Genomic DNA, 21,201 nt, shown 5'->3' on the forward strand with positions numbered 1-21,201 from the left:
TGAAATCCTGAAGGAAGCGGCATATTTCTTTCACTATGAGGAAAGCTTCTCTCAAACAATTAATAATAGGTTCTTTCCTCATGGTAAGCTGCTTTATTTTTATTATCTTCATATAAAACCTGACCTGTCTGTGTATGCCAAATACTGCTGTGAAAATGAAAAGAGCCTTCTAAGTGCTTAGCATCCTTCCAGGATTCATGGATGTGGAGGTGTTTAAATATTACCAGAAATGCATCGGAATAAATAACATTCACCTTGACTGTCTTTAGAAAGTAGAATTGGTTTGTCGGCACTCTAGTAAGTATTTGAGTGAAAGAATGTTTAAAGATAAAGAAAAACTGGGGAATAATTCAATTAACAAAAGAAAAAAATGGACAAAAAAACCTCTAGTTAGTTCCTTATTCATGAATCTGGGGGACATGGGAAGAGTTGTTCTCATTTTAGGACTTAAAATAATCAAATGAGTTAAAAGTTTGGGATGGAGAAGGATTACAAGGGAAAAAGAATGAGCCAGTGTTATGATTCTTTCTCCTTAAAAGATAATATCATATAGTGATCAAGAGAGAGCAAGTTTCCATTACACAGGAGCATGAAGGAGGCTGTGGGATGCAGGGAATGTTCTAGATCTTGACTCAAGTATTAATCATATGGTGTTTGCCTGATAATAATTGGGTAAATTATCCAGATATCTCCTATGAACTATACTACATAAAATCTTAGATGGACATACATATATATTTTTTGTATATCTATGTATATATCTAATTTTTATGTAGGACTGTTCATAGGACATAACTGTATAATTTTCCAAATTACATTTTTATTATAAACAGACAAAATTTTATTTGTTATGTATACATATATATACTTGAACTATATTGGTATATACATACACGTATCTGTCTTTAAGATTTTATGTTGATAGTCCATACATAGGTCATAACTGTATAATTTACCAAATTACATTTTAATTATAATGGATACATTTTTATTATGGTAATAAAAATTTTAAAGCATGTTTCTTACAAATATTGTCAAATATTAAGAAATAAAATGATTAATATCAAATGTTGATGATGTAGCAAAAAAAGTAAATTGCCACACACTGTTGTTGTGAATGTAAATTGGTTAAGTAAATTAGGAAAAACTGTTTGTCATCATTTAATACAATTGAAAATGTATGTAGTTTTCAAAATCACAACTTATTCCAGATTCTTGTACTCTTGAATCCACCTATTATGCAGCCACCTCTCTGAGTGTCAAAATTAAACTTTCCATCTGGTCCTTAAACTTTAGTAACCTGATCCTAGGGGTCAGGTGGAGTAATCACAGGAGGGTTAAAAATAGTATCTCAGCCTCAGCTCTAGCAGTCTAAACACTTTGTTATATATACTAGCTAATTTACTGGCATCTGTCTTCCATAGACTAAGTCTTCCACTAGAAGATTTAAGCTTGGCTGAGCCAAAAACCAGATCTACTTAACCATCATATCTTCTGTGCCTACAATATGTAAAATATATAATAAGTTATCAGTAAATTGTACACAAAATTTTGAAAAATATATTTGAGGGAAGCTTGAAGGAACAGTAAACTCAAAGTGACTTTGTTTCACTGTGCCCTCCAGGGGCCAGTGCCTCCAACGCATTAGGACTACAGTGGTGGTGGAGGTGGAAGACGGGATGTTCATGTCCCGGGTAAATGGGCCCCATACTGGCTATCAGGGGATTGGTGAAGTGCCATCCTATTAGCTCCACAGTCAGTAAGGAACTTGGCATGGGAATCCCTGAGTGGCACTGGAGCAGATAGTAGAGATAATTCATGACATTGGATTGGATGTATACATGAGCACAGGAAATAATTCCTGGAGACGCCACACTAAGATATAACTGTGAGGTGAGGGGACTTAGAGCTGACCCTGGGACCTAACTCAAGAGTCAGGCAGTGCAAGTGCAAGTGCAAGGAAGAGATGGGTTACTTAAGTACAAAATGCAATATGTGATTTGTAATGGAACTGTATGTCTGAATAGGCAATTTTCTTCTGCAAACTAAGTCTGCTTTTCAAAAAAGCTCTCACTGAAATATTTTAGAGATATATTGGTTATTCTTTAACATACTGCACTGAAAGTAATTTAAGCCATTTTTAATGACCCTAGAAGCTTAATCATAAAATAATATTATTTACTTTATTTTAATATTTTCATTCTCACTGGAAATATTGAAATAATGCCATATCGTCTACACTAAATGGTCTCAGAAGACCAGGATATATGAGATCTTATAATTCTTGAACATTTTTTCTCTATTATTTGACAGCCATTTATCACTAATTCCTTCTTTGGAAATATGCCTCTACCTCTACTACAATTTTCCTTTTTTTTTTACCTCCCCCTTTTTTCCCCCTTTGAATATATATCTAATTGTACTGTTTGAACTTTCTAATCTTCCATGAGGTAGAAAGTATAAAGTATATCAGATATTTACCATATCTGAAATAAATATATAGAAATAAAGAAATAAAGTATATCGTATATTTACTATAATTACCTCTATGATAAAAAAGAAGGATCTCAATAATGGAAGTGGATTTTTGTTTTTCTTTTTTAGCAATAATAGTAAAAATTACAACTAGAATTTATTGAGCACTTATTAAGTGCCAGGCACTGTTCCAAGTTCTTTACATATGTTATCTCATTTAATCTTCACACTAATCCTTTTAAGTAAGTGCTATTTTTACAAATAGCATTTTACAAATGATGAGACTGAAGCACTTCTAGGCCAAGATTAAATAAATGATACATGGTAGGCCTGCATTTCAAATTTGAACAGTCAGACTCTAGTGCCTGGAATACTTTTCATCCATCTATAAGTAAAATATAGGAGCTTACTAGAGCATCTCCTGTTTTTAACTATGAGGATACTTTTCTGAAATGAAAAAAATATACTTGATAAGAATTACATTTATGAAACTTTAGAAAAAAAGCCATATACTATAACATAAAGACTTAAAAGTCATAATCATCCTCTCTCCAGAAGGACAAGTTACCAAACTCTTAACAGTCCAGAGCCTCAGTTTAAGAATGTCTGAAGTCTTGCTGAACTCAAAGATTAAACTCTATACATTGCCAAGGGTATAAACACATTCAGCCCTATTTTATTTTACTGGACTGGCAAAGCACTACCTAGTTAAATGTGGCAGCAGGTCTAACTGATACACTTAGGCTCAACTATGGTGCTAAGGTAGGTTTCCCATCATCAGAGATATTTTGATTGCTGTTTAATTCCAGTAGGATATTTCTTGAGATAAGGATCTGCTGTCCATTTTAATGACATGATGCTGGAACCTCCAGAAATGATGGGTACTATTTTAGGATGCTATTTAAACAAAACTAATTTTAGATTTCTCTTTGATCCCCCCAGAGACTTAATATTCCTCATGTCTACACTGAGCAACACATTCTGACTTGCTACTAATGCCAGAAATGACAGCTCAAGAATCTTACATATCAACCAGTGAGCATGAACAAATGACTCAAAGACTTTGTGTACATAGTTGATTTTAAAAGCCTGCAAGGGGCACCTGGGTGGCTCAGCAGGTCAAGCTTCCAACTCAATTTCAGCTCAGGTCATGATCTCACAGTTCATGAGTTCAAGCCCCACATCAAGCACTGTCAGTGTGGAGCCTGCTTGGGATTCTCTCTCTCTCCCACTCTCTCTGTCAAAATAAATAAATAAACTGTAAAAAAAAAAATGAAGAAAAATAAAAAGGCTCCAAAACTATTGCATATTTTAGGTTTCTTAGGATATTAAGGATTCAATTATAAATACCCAAAAAGAATTTATTTCCTTCAGAGTGGGATACAAAATGCAAGATTAATCCTAATTATCTAAAAAGATCTTTACTTATACTATAATTTATCTCTTGTGGCTATCTAATAAGAATTTTAAAACTACCTGAAGTCAAGAGACACTAACAAGACAATTTAATAGCATCTATTGTATTCAAAGAACTATGTTAATAGAAAATAAAGTAATACTGATAATTACATTGGGCAATTAACTTAAATTCTTTTATTCCATAATTTTATTGTAGATTTATCCTCCCACATACTTAAAATGTGGACTTTGAAAAAGATAAGAAAGCCTATATGCATACTTGCATTTTATGACGTCAAAAATAATTGTTTTAGAAGTATCTTTAGCTACAGGGTCAATGTGTCCCATGTTTCCCATAAAGCATACAATTTGAAATAATTCTAAGGAGATTTGAAAGGTCATTGAATTTTGTAAGGCTCTTAGATAATTTTATTTAAAAAAAGTTTTTAAATGGCTTTATTTGTTAAAGTAGTCACTCCCACAGAAGAGCCATTAGTGAAGATGACACTGAATGTATGAAACAGCTTCAATTACATCCAACATAGTATGTGATCTGGAGATGAAACATAAATGATTTTTTTAAAAAAAGGAAAGAAGACTATAACAAACACATCTGTAACTCAGAGTCTACGTTAATATTATGGGATTCTCAAATGGAATAAATATGGGACTAATTGTTTGTCTTCCCCTTAGCAAATGAGGTTAGATAATATCTTGCAAATAAGAAGCTTATTTTTAAGACAGATCCAGAAACAAAGTGCACATAACTCATGGGTCAGGAATAATCAGAGAGTTGCCTTGTGAAGGTCAAGTCTGTCACAATGAGTAGATGATAGTATCTCAGAAGTTTAGCTCATTTCTGAAATAAATGTCTCAACTGATGATCAAGTAGCCAAATATACATTTCTGTATTTATAGTCATCAAAACAATATCCTATTAAATGCAGACTGATGTCTGTATTTTATATTATAGAGGATCTCATAACCTGAAAATACTTGTCTCTTATCTAACTTAGCCTCACAAATACTTTGATTACAAGAATTATACAGCTAGAAAAACAAAATGCACACAAAGGGTAAGTTACTTCCTTGTAATTATGGAACCAAAAAGTAGGAGATCCAAGGCTTGCATTAGAGTTAGCTCACCTGTCCACCACCCAGACTACATTTGCAAGTAATATTGCAACATGCATACATAAAAATGTGCCATAGAAGGTAGTTCCAAGTATAAATTTTCCTAAGATATTTAAATTAAAATATGGGTTCTTAATCCAGATGGCAATTTTGCTTTATTGTATAATAATACTGAGTTCACAGGTTCCTAGGATCAGCCTTTTTACCTGTCCCCCAAAATGGGACCACATGATTTTATATAAAGAAAAATATGAAATAGCTGCATCTAAATGGCTTCTATTTTTCCTTTAGAGTTATCTGATGTATATGCCTGTATATAATTTTTAAAAAGAATGAGATAATTTAGGAACTATGAATATTTAGCAAAATGATTCTATCAGAATTCATCATTATTAATGCATAAGTCTCCCTAAGACTATCTTGAGAATAATTATAATAGAAGTAAAGTCTCTTAAAGACATAGATTTAAGAGCTTTCCAAATGACCCAATCTTTGTTAGCAAACAATACAAAAGCATATGTAATAGTATAATAGCATAAGACTGCCAATTGACTCCGTTTCACTTTGACAACTGAGCATGTTTCTAGAGAAGTCACAATATATTGGTAGCCCTTTGCCACCAATTTAATCTCATTCTGGCCACTCAGCAGAACACAACCATCCAAAGAGTGAAAGTGATCATGATGTCAGTAGGGATGTATCACCAGTAACTGCACTTAGTTACCAATTTATCACAAGACTGGATCAGTGACAAAATGGGCATACTGCCTAATGTGGCTGGCTCTTTTAGAATGTAACTAGCTCCTACTTGTGGCAGAAAGGTATGGTTCAGCTATTCCCAGAAGTACCATTTACTTAGAATTTTTAAACATTTAGATTCTTGTTTCTCATCTCGGGCAAACATCCCCTCCAAGCTATATGTTTTCTCTCACACTTCTAAGGGTCACATCTTACCTGTGCCCAACTATTAATAAAGTCTACTTTTCTTATTTAAAAATATTCCATTTGCTCTATAAAATAGAAACATAGGATTTTTGAATAACTAGCTAGGCAACCTTACACTTATTTGCCTGGGCCTTAGATTTTTCATTGATAAAATTATTGATTCTTAATTTTATCTCTAATCTCTTCTTGCTTTAATATTTTTTAATTCTGTGATCTGACTCTGTCCTGTTCCTACCCCTACCAAGGTATATACAAGAAAGTTTCCATTTGCACTCTTTCCTATTCCAGGAATAAACTAAATCTATGACTAGAGCACTGGTTCCCATTCTCAGAGTGTCCAAACAAGAGATACCTATGGACATAAAGATAATAAAAACCTCCTTTTGCTCTTAACCAGTTTCCTCTACTCCATTCCTCCAAAAATGCAGCATGGTCCTTAAATCTCATTTTTACAAATATGAAATTAACACACATTATATAAAATGCATTGTGCTGGATTCTGAGAGAGATTAAAGATGATAAAGTATAAAATACATGATCAAAATGTATCTCATGCTCTCAAAAATTTTACAACCTATGGGAACGCAGACTGGTGCAGCAACTCTGGAAAACATTATGGAGGTTCCTCAAAAAACTAAAAATAGAACTACCCTACAAGCCAGCAAATGCACTACTAGGTATTTATCCAAGGGATGCAGGTGTGCTGTTTCGAAGGGACACATGAACCCCCATGTTTATAGCAGCACTATCAACAAGAGCCAAAGTATGGAAAGAGCCCATATGTCCATCGATGGATGAATGGGTAAAGAAGATGTGGTATATATATACAATGGAGTATTACTCAGCAATCAAAAATAATGAAATCTTGCCATTTGCAACTACGTGGATGGAACTAGAGGATATTATGCTAAGTGAAATTAGTCAGAAAAAGACAAAAATCATATGACTTCACTCATATGAAGACTTTAAGAGAGAAAACATATGAACATAAGAGAAGGGAAACAAAAATAATATAAAAACAGGGAGGAGGACAAAATAGAAGAGACTCATAAATATGGAGAACAAACTGAGGGTTACCAGAGAGGTTGTGGGATGGGGGATGGGCTAAATAGGAAGGGGCACTAAGGAATCTACTGAAATCATTGTTGCACTATGTGCTAATCTAATTTGGTTGTAAATTTTAAAAAATAAAAAATAAAATTAAAATAAATAAAATGTACTTCAGAAACTCAAAAAAAAATTTTTTTTACAACCTATTTGAGAAAATGAGGGAGAATAAGCACAGAATGAAATTATGACAATAGTACAAGGTCAACTATAGCATGGTTCAGAGGGAGTGAGCAGTAATTAGACAATAATAAATATTTAATCAAATATTATAGACACTAAAGAAATTCAAAGGAGGCTAACACAGATCATGATGGGAATGAGTAGTCTTGAAGGATGACAACTAGAAGCTATGTGTTGTGCATTATTTACCCTCTCAGACACTGGCTATGGATGAGTGTTCTTGGTGCTCTATACCCTTGCTAGCATTTGATAATTTCCAATATTTAAATTTCGGGGAAATTCAATAGGTAAGAAATAGCATTCATCATATTTTTATTCACATTTGTCTGATTATTAATAGTCTGAATGCATTGTCATGTTTATGGACACTGACATAACCCAATTATGGGTTTTTTTTTGCCCATTTTCTATTGATCATACAATAATTATGTTAGTATTTGTATATTATCACCAAGTTCGGGTAGTTGGTCATGGTATGTGCGCTAATGAGGTATTACAAATGCAGTGAATCATCTTTTCTTGTAATTAGCTGCACAGTCAACATTATTATGGTATGTTTAAAAAAAACCATTTTCACAGATACAGCATGGATACTTTGGCATGCAGGTTAAATGCATTAATTTTATATTTCATTGCTACTTGAAATTCTGGTCCACCACAAAATCAGGAGCTTGTGCCAGCATGTAAATCAAGTCACTGCCTTCTTCATCAAGAATGTCTTGCTATTTAAAAAAGTCAGCTTGACTAAATATTGTGTTTTGTTCTATATCTGATTTACTTTTTGGCTCAATTACTTTATTTCATTTCAGACCAGTAACTAAGAGTTTGAAAATTGGCAGCCGGTCCATGGGCCAAACTTTGCGTAGTTTGTTATTTAAGTTTCTGCATTTTATATCCATATTTTAATGCTTTAGACACATATGTATATATAAACATGTAATAAGCATATTAATACATCATATATATATATGTATATATATATATATAACGTTTATATATGTTTGCATTGTGAATCTTATGATTCAAAATACAAATGACTGGAAAAAATTAAAAGCAGTTTTATTTGCTTTGTATGACACCTAATATTCTCCCACATATTCTAAAAGCACTCCATTATTGCTTTATATATATGATTTAATCAAAATAATTATAATGTCAGGTACATCTGAATTAATTCAGAGGATTTTTTTTTTATTTTTTTAACGTTTTTTTAATTTATTTTTGAGACAGAGAGAGACAGAGCATGAACGGAGTAGGGCCAGAGAGAGAGGGAGACACAGAATCTGAAACAGGCTCCACGCTCTGAGCTGTCAGCACAGAGCCCGACGCGGGGCTCGAAATCACGGACCGCGAGATCATGACCTGAGCCGAAGTCGGATGCTTAACCTACTGAGCCACCCAGGCTCCCCAAGGATTTTTAAGATCTAGTAAATAATCAACAGTATTTATTGCTTACAAGATGTTGGGTACTCTAAAGTGTACCACAGATAGTCAAATATGATCTGATGCTTCCTCTGGATGCAAGGAGGCAGATATGTAAGAAACAGGGGAAATGAAATGTTACATGTATCCAGAAATATTGATTTATAAAACACACTAGGGGTTCGGAAAGAAAAGGACTGCTAACAGGGGTATTTGGAGAGAACAAAGAATATCTTCCTAGAGGCAAAGACTCTTGAATCCATTGACCTCAGATGGTTTTCTTAATGAAACTTACCTTCTTTAACCACAGGACTATTGTAACTTCCACCTTAAAAACATTTACCAGATTTTTTATATACTATTAATTCTACATAGAAGATTTCTTTCTGGTGACATTTGTCTGTTTCTTGGATGCATTGTGGAGTGTTAACACATTAACTAAAATAGGTATCATAGGCTCTAACTAGAACATAGGGCCTAATTTGCACCCACAAAAAGTTTTTCAAATTAAATAATACAGATTCAAAATCCAGCAGGACATAAAAAATTGACCCCCTACCGTTTTAAGTGTGTTCTTGTTCTAAGTGTTCTTGTTTCGTATCTGTTCACCTACTAACTCACTGGTATTCAGAGAAAGCCCTGTATTTGTTCCCTTTACTGCCCTGTCTATACAATATGATTTGTTTTGAAGTTCTATCTTGCCATGTCATTGAAGAATAATGAAGAACAATGTTCATGTACACCTTCACAAACATGCAGAGTTCTATAAAGTTGAATGTTATAATTTTAAATGCTTTCTTTGTTCCTTTTCCTATGATTGTTTCTTTTCAATCCACTTCTGACTGTTAGGATATCTGTAAAAAAATTATTTAAAAAAATTGAAAACTTGAATGGTTCATGTTTTACATGATAGCTATTAACCTAAAGTTTCAGTATTTTAGGACAGACAATGCAATCAAACTACTGTCTAATCAAGATATTATGGTTTATTTCAATTCAAATCAATTACATTTTAAGAAATTTATTCTAAAAATAAATACCTAACTGCCTGAGACAAATTTATGTAGATATGGATACAGTATATAATTTTTTATAACAGGAGAACCTTAGAAATATTCTATTACTCATCAAAAAGGAACTGGCTAACATAAGATGAAAAAGCAAGTTGTAAAACATTATAATATAATTTTGATTAAAAATATTATATATAAAATTTTATAGCTATATATACCTGGAAGATTATATACAAAACTTTTATCAGAAAATATCTTTAAAAAATAACTTAGTGCAACAGGATGGACAAGAAGAAATGTAAGGGATTTTCACTGCATCTGAAATGGTTTTTGTACAGTTTCAATTTTACCATGCTTTTGTTTTGCAATACTTTTCAAATAAAAATAAAATAAAGTAACCCCAATAAATACCATTTCAAATATTCCCATAGTGGGAAGTTATGGGGTTAGAGACTGTTCCTATGAATATAGGCCAAAATGGTGGCCCATGGAATGTCAGAGATCTGTAGCCAGGTGATCAATTTGGTGATAGAGAACAAATAAACACCACAAATCAAGGTTAGGTGCTGGGTCAAGTCTTGGCAAACAGTCAAAACTGATAAGTCATTGTCTGAGACAAGGTTAGAAGTCAAAACATACAGACATCCAGGAGTCTGGAAGAACAGTGTTCTTAAATGCCAGTGCCATATCATGGTCACATTTGGTAAGTAGCCAGAGCACTCATACACCCATAAATCAAGGTAAGGCAACTCACCTATAGATTATGTACCATGGGACCCAGAATGACAAATAAATGATTATAATATTCAGGCAAAAAATTAGGAAGGCATGATAATAGAAACCAAGATAAGAAGTTTGGGCAAAATAGGGTCAGAGAAAAAAATATGCATTCTATTTAGCAAACAAGTAGACCAGTGATATCAATAAGGGGTGGAGACTTCATCTTCAATGAGGTGTTTTCTATGTTTCTAGTGAAGCAGAAATGAATTCAAGGGTGAGGCTAGCACAGAATAGCAAATAAAAATGGGTGTGTAAAATTGGGTTAGTGATTAGTAATTAAACTGACTGGAATAGAGACTGTCAAATTCTACTCAAAAGCAGGATCTTCATATTCTTATTTGCAGTACAGTAATTTGGGAAGACTGTAAATATTTTTAAATTACCCTATTCATGGGCTAATTTTATCACTCTTTCCCATTGTGGACTACCTACAAATTGTCCTACAACTTACCATTTTCAGTTTGTAGAGAATTTTTTGTTTAACTGCCCTTTTTCTATTTGTTCCTAAGACATTTTTTTTTCCTTTCTTGTGTTTTCATTTCCTCATCTTAAGAAGGTCATTAAAATTTTCTATTTAAAGGCCAGTTATCCCTCCCAATTTGATGTTATCCATGCATTTAAGAAAAGTTCCACTTGATCATCCCAGTCATTGATAAAAATCTAATAATGGGCTCAGACAGATTCTGAAGTATGACTTAGTATCCACTCCCATCCCTCAGGGGAGGGAAGACTGATTAATACCTACTATTTGAATGTGACCTTCCAAGCAGTTGCACACCCATGCTCTAATAGCAGGATCTCAACCCTGTAATGCTGCTCCCCAATTAATGTCCTGTAAGACTGAATTAAAAGCCTGACTGAAATAAAGATCTTACATCTATTGCTTTCCTCTAAGCCACAGGGTCTGTTACTCTGTCACAGAGGGAATTAGATTAGTCTGATCTGATTTGTTCCTCATACAGATACATTTTTTAAAAATCCCCCTGAGCCCCCGCCAAGCTTATATAATATGTTTGCAAATTGAAAATTGGTCAATAAAAAGAACACACAGCAGGCTTTGTGCTTCAAAATTTTGCACTCTGGATACAGATGTCCCTTAGCAACCAGAAGAATTAAATGCATTGTAACTTTTATTTTAGGTGCCAAGATCAACGTACAGAAATACATTTGTTCATCATTTTCCGTGACTTTTCACACTACAGATATGAATAAGCTTCAGTGTTCATTTATATGCAATTTTATTTCCCTCATGCATCTTACACAGATGTGTACAGAGGCATAAGATATTTCCCCAAATCTGAAAATTGGTCAAAAACTCTGAAAACTTTCTTAGGGAAGACCAAGGATATGATTTTAAAATACACCAAAGAAATAAGAAGTACAAACTTACAATCAGTTAATTGCAGTAACTCTTTCTGATTAGACTTGAAAAAAATGCTGCTCTGTATTTTATATTATTTTTTTAAAAATCCTGTCAGGATGATTACACCAAAAACATACGGCACTCTGAAAAACACTTAGTACTGGAAGCTATACAACAAGTTATCCAATTATATTTTGTAGAATCCTTAATCTTTCAGTTTGCAAAAATATACATATGCACACACGAGTTGCACCAAATTATAGAAATAACGTTTTCTCTTAAACACTATTCAAGTAAATAAAAGAAAAACTTGTGACAAGGACTCAAGGAAAATAATCAGTAAATATCAAGTTATTTATGAGACATAAAAAATAAGATACACTTCTTTCTCCTATTCTTTCTGTAAAGATCTATTGAGCACCTATCATGTGCCAGCCACTGATCAAGGCCCTGAAGATACAGGGGGAAACAAGTAAGATAATATTTTCTGATTTCCTGTAGTCTACATTGTAATGGGAATAGACCATAAACACATAAATTAGAAAATTAATATAGTACGTAGGCATTGGTAACTGATGTGGAGAAAAATGAAGCAAGGAAGAGTTCAGGAGTAAAACGTTGCCATTTAACTAGGGCTTATGGAAAGGACTTCACTGAACAAAAATCTAAGAGATGAGGAAGCAGGGCATGTAGTTATCTAAGGAAGAGAATGTTCAGGTAGAAGAATAAGGAGTAGATTAAGATTTTTGTAAAACTAAATTAAAGTGACCTGGCCATTGTGGCCTCAATTGTGGGAGCTAATGAGGAGGAAGGACAAAGTTACTGTATATATAAATACATATCAGCTAATTTTAAATTGAAAATATTGTTTTTGATTACCTGATCACAAGTATCTGCATTAAAAATGTCCCTGCAGTGAATGTATATATACAAGGCCAATGCTTTATAAATAAAAACTATTTTACTGAAGGAATATTATTTTTTAAAAATTCATAGTAGAATTATTAGAAAAGCAACTCCATGAACAGTATTTCCTCATTTTATTAGTTATATTTTGAGAGGTATTGGCAGGAAAGATTTTCCCTATATGTAAGTGCACACACACACACACATTCAACACACATATTGCTATACCACAAAAGTGATGGAACATTACAGTTAACAATTGAAATTCAAAAATGTTAACTCATTTCACCTTTCATAATATTAAAATATATATGAAATAGCCAAAAAAGTAATTTTAAATAATTATGCTTTATATATTGGAAGAAAGTGAACACATTTGTCTTATTTAGAACAGCTTAAATCCTGAGGCTTAATGAACTGAAAAATCACTCAACATGATTGCCAAATGCATGCTATCCTTTTCTCCCTCAGAATTAAGTGTACAACTTTACCACTGGCACCTATACAAAAGAAAATCTATAATGCAGGGCACTTTTCAAGGTGTGTCAATTTTAAAGGCTTAAAAACAGTGCAATTTTATGCAAAGTGAATGGTCTTATCCTTTTCACAATTTCAATGTCTGATTGAATCAACTCAAGCATTCAATCAATCATATTACACGTAAGGCCAACTATAACATGACTAAATTGTCAGGTTAACCTTCTGTAGCTGTAATTGGCATAATGTATTATCCAAATTGTATGAAAGGACATTAACATAAAGTATGCAGTTTGTAATCCAGAAAAAGATGGCTGAGATGATGTCCTCCTGGGTCATATGGAGAACAGGATCAGAACGTTCTATGATTAAGCCCTAATTGACAAAGGTGATCGAAATAATGACCTCTAGTTAACATGGTAGGCCAGGGCAAAGAAAACAATAATGTGTTAGGGAAAGCTAGGTTGTGTTCATCATAGAATGGCTTGTTATCACTATGAATTACAGACACAAAGAAAAGTGCTTAATACTAATGAGGTGATGCTTGATCACTCAAGTGATAACCAGAGGAAAACATCCCTACTAAAGTAGTATCTGTTTCTTTCCTAAGAAAAAATCTGTACAGGTTATAATACAAAAGTTTAGGCAAATTTGCAAAAGGAGAACCGCATCAGAAAGAAAAATTGTTTCAGGGAAAACTTTAGACTTTTACGATTGACATTTTCCTAGACAGCTATTTTTGCCAACAAACTCTTAAGAAGGAACAATCTATATATAATTATCAATATCATAGTTGGAAAAAAAATACATGGGGGGAAATCAATGACAAAGAATTAACTAAATTTTCAAGTGTCATAAGTGTTACTATAAGTGAAACTAGAACTAGCCAAATTAGTCAAAATTTGGCACTATTTTTCATATCATACTTTTAAAAAAATTTCCAGGGTGGTAATTATTAATATAATTGTTATATTTACTCCCACTATCTTGAAATATTAGACAAAAAAAATTTCAGCTGAGTCCACCTCTACGTGATTTAATAGACTGATAATGATTGTCCATAAAATTTTATTTCTGTAAAAGTTATCAAGGATTAGTGTCTATTGGACAGAAAAATTATGTGAATGAAAATGTCCCCCCTTACTCCACAAAATCAGAAACAAAAATACAAATGGCATTTCTGAGAAATGAAAACATTTCCTATCATCACAGTAACCAGTTAAAATTATTAGGCTGACACTATGGATTAAATACTGGACATGCAATACTTTGAAGACAGAAAGAATAACCATTGAGGATAAGAGACTGTTTTCTTTACTGTTAAATCACTTTTATTTTTGAAAATCAAGGGGATATTAAAGCATTATTTTTTGGTAATTAATCTAGGATAAGTATGATACCATACCTTTCTTATCATGTGTCATTTCTATTTTCTGGAAATAAAATTCTTATCAGCTTGAAACATGATATTAACATCTACCTTTACTACTCTAGACATTATATATTTTTGGTTAAAATTAGTTTTCTTTTGGGAAAGTTTCTTTTGGGTGATGGGAGGTGAAGGGGAATAAGGAGGCAAGTTAAATCATTAATCTCTATATACCTAATTGTAAGGAATACCCACATTTATATTTCGCTAGCGTAAGTAAATATAGGAGCAGATGCAAGTATTCCAAATATTTTACTACTGTGTCTATTTAGGATTTTTCTTGAAGATAAAACAGAAAAAAAATACCTATATGATTTCATCAAATACTTTTAATTCACATGAGCAGTGGTGACAAATAACCTGTACAGTTGGTAATCCTAATATTTACCTTGAATATATGAGTTAAGCCCATATGAAAATACTAGTGTATAAGATTTTTATTAAAGATATTTCAGAGGCGCCTGGGTGGCTCAGTCAGTTAAGTGTCTGACTTCAGCTCAGGTCATGATCTCACAGTTTGTGAGTTTGAGCCCCACATCAGGCTCTGTGCTGACAGCTCAGAGCCTGGAGCCTCCTTTCTGATTCTGTGTCTCCCTCTCTCTCTTCCCCTCCCCTGCTCACACTCTGTCTCTCTCTCAAAAAAATACATAAACATTAAAAAATTAAAAAAAAGATATTTTAGTTACCTTCCCACACACTTATAATAATCCTGTTCAGTAAAGTGACAATGACAACTGGTAAAAGAAATAATTTACCCCACATTATGAAAATCTATATTAGTAAAATGTGGGCATGACTTAAGGAAAAAAAATGATGTCCTGGGAGGAAGGACTTTAGATAAAAGTAAAACATATATATATATATTTATATATAGTGTAAGTATAGTATAAGTATATAAGTATACACTTATACATAGTATATATATATACTTATATATATAAGTACATATATACTTATATATAGTGTAAGTATAGTGTAAGTATATATATACTTATATATAGTGTAAGTATAGTGTAAGTATATATATACTTATATATAGTGTAAGTATAGTATAAGTATATAAGTATATACTTATATATAGTATATATATACTTATATATAGTATATACTATAAGTATATGCTGTATATATAGTATATACTATATATAAGTATATATATACTATATATATAGTATATACTATATATAGTATAAGCATAGTATAAGTATATAAGTATATGCTTATATATATACTTATATATACTTACATATATATGCTTATATATATATAAGTAAAATATATAAGTAGCTGTGTATATTAATAGAGTAATTCCATGTAATGATATAACATCCCAACCTTGCCATTTAACTATTTATAAATAGGTGAGATACTAATACGCTCCCTGTAGGAGTTCCAGTAATTCAATAAGTCCTCTTTGGTTTCTGAGAATCTCTGATAAAGAAAGTACTAATCTATATGTGGTCTGAAATGGACTTGGTCTGGATTGAAATTCTGCAGTGACCCTGGCACCCGGAAATGTAAATTATTTACCTTTTAAGCAATTGAAAGTAATAGTCCAGGCCATGGGGGCCATATCAGGGTACTGAGACCGAGCAGGTCTGATATACTTACCAATGAAATTTTATCAAAATCTTCAGTTTAGAGAAGAAAACTTAGTACTTTCACAGCTAAAGTTATTTTATTATGTGTGGAAAAACCTGGTCAAAATAAAATTTCAGCGTCTGCTAAAATAGGTACACAAATTACACTTTACTCAAATACTCGGGTAGAAAACTTTGGCTCATTCCAGTGAGTGATTGACTCATAAACAATAATTCTCATCATCAACTGATTCCATGTTTCTTTCTTACGATGAATATTTTGTTTTGCTCCTTTTATCAAGCAGAAATGAAATTCATGGCTAATATCATATACTTAGACACATAATTTAAAAAATCAGTATGTTTCACCTATAACAAAGTAATTTATAATAAAACAATACATATTTTAACATTTAAATCTTTAGGTATACTTGTATAGGAGGAGAAGTAATTATGTGCTGATACAGCTACATAAAATTATGATGAATATAATGGCTATAACCGCCAACTAATAAAAGTATTCCTTACGGACTACTCACATAAGTAGCTTTGCCATAACAACCAAAGTTTTGTGTTTTTTTTAAATTTTTTTAATGTTTATTTATTTGGGGGGGTGGGGGGAGGGGCAGAGAGAGAGGGAGACACAGAATCTGAGTTGTCAGCACAGAGCTCTATGCGGGGCTTGAACTCATGAACCACAAGATCATGACCTGAGCCAAAGTCAGACGCTTAACCGAGATACCCAGGCACCCCAGCAAGTTTTTTAAAATGACAATAAACACTTAAAACAACTTCTGAACAAAACAAGTATCTTCCCTTGACAGCATCATAATTCTATTTCTAAAAAAAAAAATTCTGTGTATCTCAGAACTGTAAATATATGTGTATATATATATATATATTACATATACACATATGTTTGTGTTTTAGATCAGAGAATATAAACGCCTTTTTTTCATCCAGTTGAACATCCAGCTCCCTAATAAAGAGGTGTGTACAAACCAGATGAGTTTTCACTGTGAAAGACTAGAACTGTAGTTATTGTATGAGCAACTTTTTGGTTGTGTATACAGAACCTCAGCTATCTCTGAGGTAAGTGCTGCAGGTATTGGAGGAGGAAGAGGTATCTCAGGCCTCTGGATATCTTTTAAATTACTAGAGTATTTTTTTTAATTTAAGTTTATTTATTTTGAGAGAGAAAGAGACAAACAGTATGAGGGCGGTAGGGGCAGTGAGCGAAGGAGAGAGAGAGAATCCCAAACAGACTCCATGCTGACAGAGCAGAGTCTGACTTGGGGCTCAGTCATGAAACTTGAGATCCTGACCTGAGCCGAAACCAAAGGTCAGATGCTGAACCCACTGAGCCACCCTGGTGCCCCATGTACTAGAGGTTTGTTTTTGTTTTTGTTTTTTTTTCCTTTTCCTTTAGCTGCTCTAAGATCTAAACACAAAGCTTGATTTGATCAGACTGAGTGTTCTAGGTAGGGCTAGAGAAGAGATCATCACCTGGAAGCTGGTCTCTCCAATCTGGACTGTCCCCGCAAGAGGTGGAGAATGCTGTTCTTTAGGCTGAAGCCTCCTGGCTGAAGGGAAGGTCTGGTCAAGGACTCTGGGTACTTCAAGTGTTGTGTCAGGTGCTGCAACTAACCAATCCTTGGAGTTCATGCAAGGTCACTTAGCCTTTAAGCATCTCAGTTTCCTCATCTGAAATGAGGGGGGAGTGGTTAATGATCTTTAATGCCCTTTCTAGTTCCAAAATTATAGACTTTCAGGAATCTGTCAGGAGATTACCCTAGTATTGTCATTTTCAAAGTAGCAGGAATGCCTGAGACCAGCAGGGGCTCCCAGCAGTTAGAAGTAACAGTAAATGAGTAGTCATTTCCTTTTGTTTTTGATGCTAAAATTGCTCAGCCCGGTTGCACTTAGACTGTAAAGGAGTCAGATCAGACCAGACAACCACTCCACATTCCAGACCTAAAAGTAGAATATCCCAAGAGGGGCAGTGGAAAGAAATATGGCTCTCCTATCCTCCCAAACTGGTAATGTTAAAGATCTCTGCATTTGTTCCTATGGCAAGTATCTCTCTATGTGTTTTAATAAGGTAGAATTAGTTGAGTGACCCATCCCAGCATTACTCAAACATAAACTAAACAACCAACTAGACAATTTACCAAAACCAAATAAATTACCTGTAGAAGAAAATGATTATGTGCTTCTAAAATAATGTAAAATCACAAAATTATTGACTACTAGATCTTGGTAATCATCATATAGTCAGTTGAATATCAAAAAATGTTTTAACACTACAAATTATTTTTGCTTCTTTTACTTAAAAGTTCTTGCTGGTGAAAGATTGGTTTACTAAAAATGTTATAATTTTAAAATTTATTTTCTTACTTTTATATTATTACTCAAAGGCATGTTAAAATGCTAAACAAAGCTAGTTATGAAAAAGTTTGTACTCCTATACCACCTGGAGCATACATCTGCTAAGGTACTAAATATACTGTTTTAATTGTTGGTGTACTTGTCTGTTTATCCATACGACTGTATAAGCTATTTGGTCAAAGGAGTTGTGTTTTACTATCTCTACATCCTTAGGATCTAGAAAATCTGGCCATATATGTGCTCAATAAGATGCAAGCTAAAAATGAACTGAAGTTCATACACAAAATTACTATAATTCTAATTTAAAACAAATATAATTACTATTTTGGCATATTTGTACATCTCTTTCTTTTTTTTAATGGCCAGACTGGCCCCTAGTTCCCATAAAGACAACAGGGCCCTATGAGGTCCGATGGTAACCACCATTCAAACTTCCGCGTCAAGGGCACAGTGCGGGCACAGGCTTCCCCAAGATGTTCTGGTGGTTATGGGCAGACTTTATCCAACAAGGGCTTGATGTCTGGGGGAAGACTGCTGGAGCCTTGTGTGCCTGCACCGCAAGCCACCCTGGCTCAGATGTCAGGTAGCCTAGGATGGGTCCCCAGTGTCTGGGACTTATGGGGATGGACAGGGCCCCCAGTGAGGACATTTGGGGGACTCACAGCCAGATCTCAAGGAACTGATGAGGAATAAAAGCAGAAAAATATTCCTTTGCCCAGAAGGCTGACCTATTGCCTGCATAGTTCAGGTAAGGATCAAATATGTACTGTTTGCTACATTCTTAAAGGGTCTCATGACTGCATGTAAATTTCACCATCAGTTAATATTGTACTGAATGATAAACACCAGAGAAATCTTACGAAAGTAGTTTTAATAGAAATTCAAAGAAGACATTGTTGATCTAATATTCTCTGCACATTCCCTCTCTTGGGCAATAAGCATATAACCACCAGCTTCATAGAACAAAGGTGCAGCTTTTTCTGCCCATGGGTCCTGCCCCCAGCTACTTAAATTAACTTACTTAGCTGTATCATACAATGTCTCAAGAATTCTTTCTGACCATTGGGCTCCACCACCGCGAAACAGAACTCCGGAGCCATACCATTCTTCTCGGGCTCGGCCGAATAAGAGTCTCTGGAAGAGAAGCACCTGGGAGACCTGACTCTCACAGAGGCTCTGAGTCTCTTCTCAGCGGTCTAACTCAAACAAACTTTCCCTCACAGCATCCTGACTGCAGTACAAAGATCTCCTGGCTCCAGGAAGATGTCCTGAGGGGCTGAGGCGCCTCTGTACACACAGGCTCTGAAGTCTGGCAAGCCTGAGGGCAGGAGGTACGCAAAGAGGCAAGTTGGCAGGCTTAAGTGCTGTGCAGGGGAAGCCAGGCTCCCTGAGCTTCCCGGACTTGGGAGTGGGTGGGAGTCCAACCCATACTTTTGCCCACATGCAAATAATGTGAGGAACACATGAAGTTAAAAAGTACCGCTCGCTTCCGAAACAGCCTAATTTATTTGACACCAGATCTCGCGGGATCACGGAGCCAGATCTCACGGGATTACAGAGCCAGATCTCGCGGGCTCTGGGAAGTCGTTCTGGGTCTGAGTAGGGTTAAGTGGAACAGGAGGCAAAGGGCATGATGGTTATCAGGCAGGCCCCTAGTCGAATAAAGAAAATAGGTTCATAGAGGGTCTGAAGTGAACTATTCGCGATATCTCCTTACCGACGGATCCATGCACAGAAAAGCTGCCCCAGGAAGATGGCATGGTAAGGACAGTCAGGCCTCAAGCCAACAGTGGGTATGGGCTTGGATGCTTGTGGGCAGGTGTGCAGGAGTGAACCGCGCAGGCAACAGCTGCTGTGACTCAGTACCAGAGTTTGGGAATTGTGGGATTGGACAGAGCCCCAGTGGGGACTTCTCAGAGATTCGCAGGGATGCCAAGGTCCATCCTGTTCTAGTTGCCAGTTCCCTGAAGCCAGGTCTCAGGAGACATTAGTAGCCTTGCCATCCAGGGTCCAGCAGGAAGTTCCCTGATGACAGACATCTGGGGCACCTTACTCCCACAGGTGCCTTTACTCTCCCCAGGCATAGGGCCGCAAAGGGTCTCACTCAAACCCTCTACATCATAAACCTTTGGCATCATTACTGTAGTTCAGGGAACTCCCAGCTACAGGAAGAGGGGCTGCTGGGCTGGATGTGGCCCATATTCACACAAACCTAGAGGTCCTGGGAACTCGAGAGCAAAAGCCTGGTGAGAAGCAAAGTGCATGTGAGGTAGCCCATCTGTCTCTGGACTGGTCCCAGGGTCTGGACGAGTCACTAGAGAGACCTGTGGGGGAAACAAGAGGCTGCCAGTATTCTTCTATACATCCTTATTTTTATAATTATGTGGTTGCGCTAAACGTAATAGCCTTTAAATTATGTTGTGTGTATCACTCATAAGCTTGATAAAAATGCAGATTTCTGGTTCCCACTAAGACATCTAGACTTACCTAAGATGGGAGATGGCTCATAAAGTTGAATTTTTAATAACAATTTTAGGTTATATGTCTATTAAGCACTCTTTTGAGGAAAAAAAAAAACACTCTGGACTTTTTAATATGTTG

At 34.7% G+C, this 21,201-nt stretch overlaps 1 long non-coding RNA gene across 2 annotated transcripts in view; it reads right to left on the bottom strand.

Annotated features, from left to right (window-relative positions):
- The window catches only part of LOC122240907, a 47,398-nt gene extending 26,728 nt beyond the window's left edge, over positions 1-20,670 (bottom strand). The window contains exons 1-3 of one of the 2 annotated variants that reach the window (XR_006220696.1): positions 20,318-20,670; positions 17,719-17,916; positions 9,457-9,518 (exon numbers count right to left, since the gene is read on the bottom strand). This is a non-coding gene — a long non-coding RNA (uncharacterized LOC122240907). Of the gene's footprint in view, positions 1-9,456; positions 9,519-17,718; positions 17,917-20,317 lie in introns of those variants that run through there. The other variant, XR_006220697.1, reaches the window with a different exon arrangement.
- Between the last annotated feature and the right edge of the window lie 531 nt (positions 20,671-21,201).

The sequence above is a fragment of the Panthera tigris genome, chromosome C1, assembly GCF_018350195.1.
Source record: "Panthera tigris isolate Pti1 chromosome C1, P.tigris_Pti1_mat1.1, whole genome shotgun sequence".
NCBI lineage: Eukaryota > Metazoa > Chordata > Mammalia > Carnivora > Felidae > Panthera > Panthera tigris.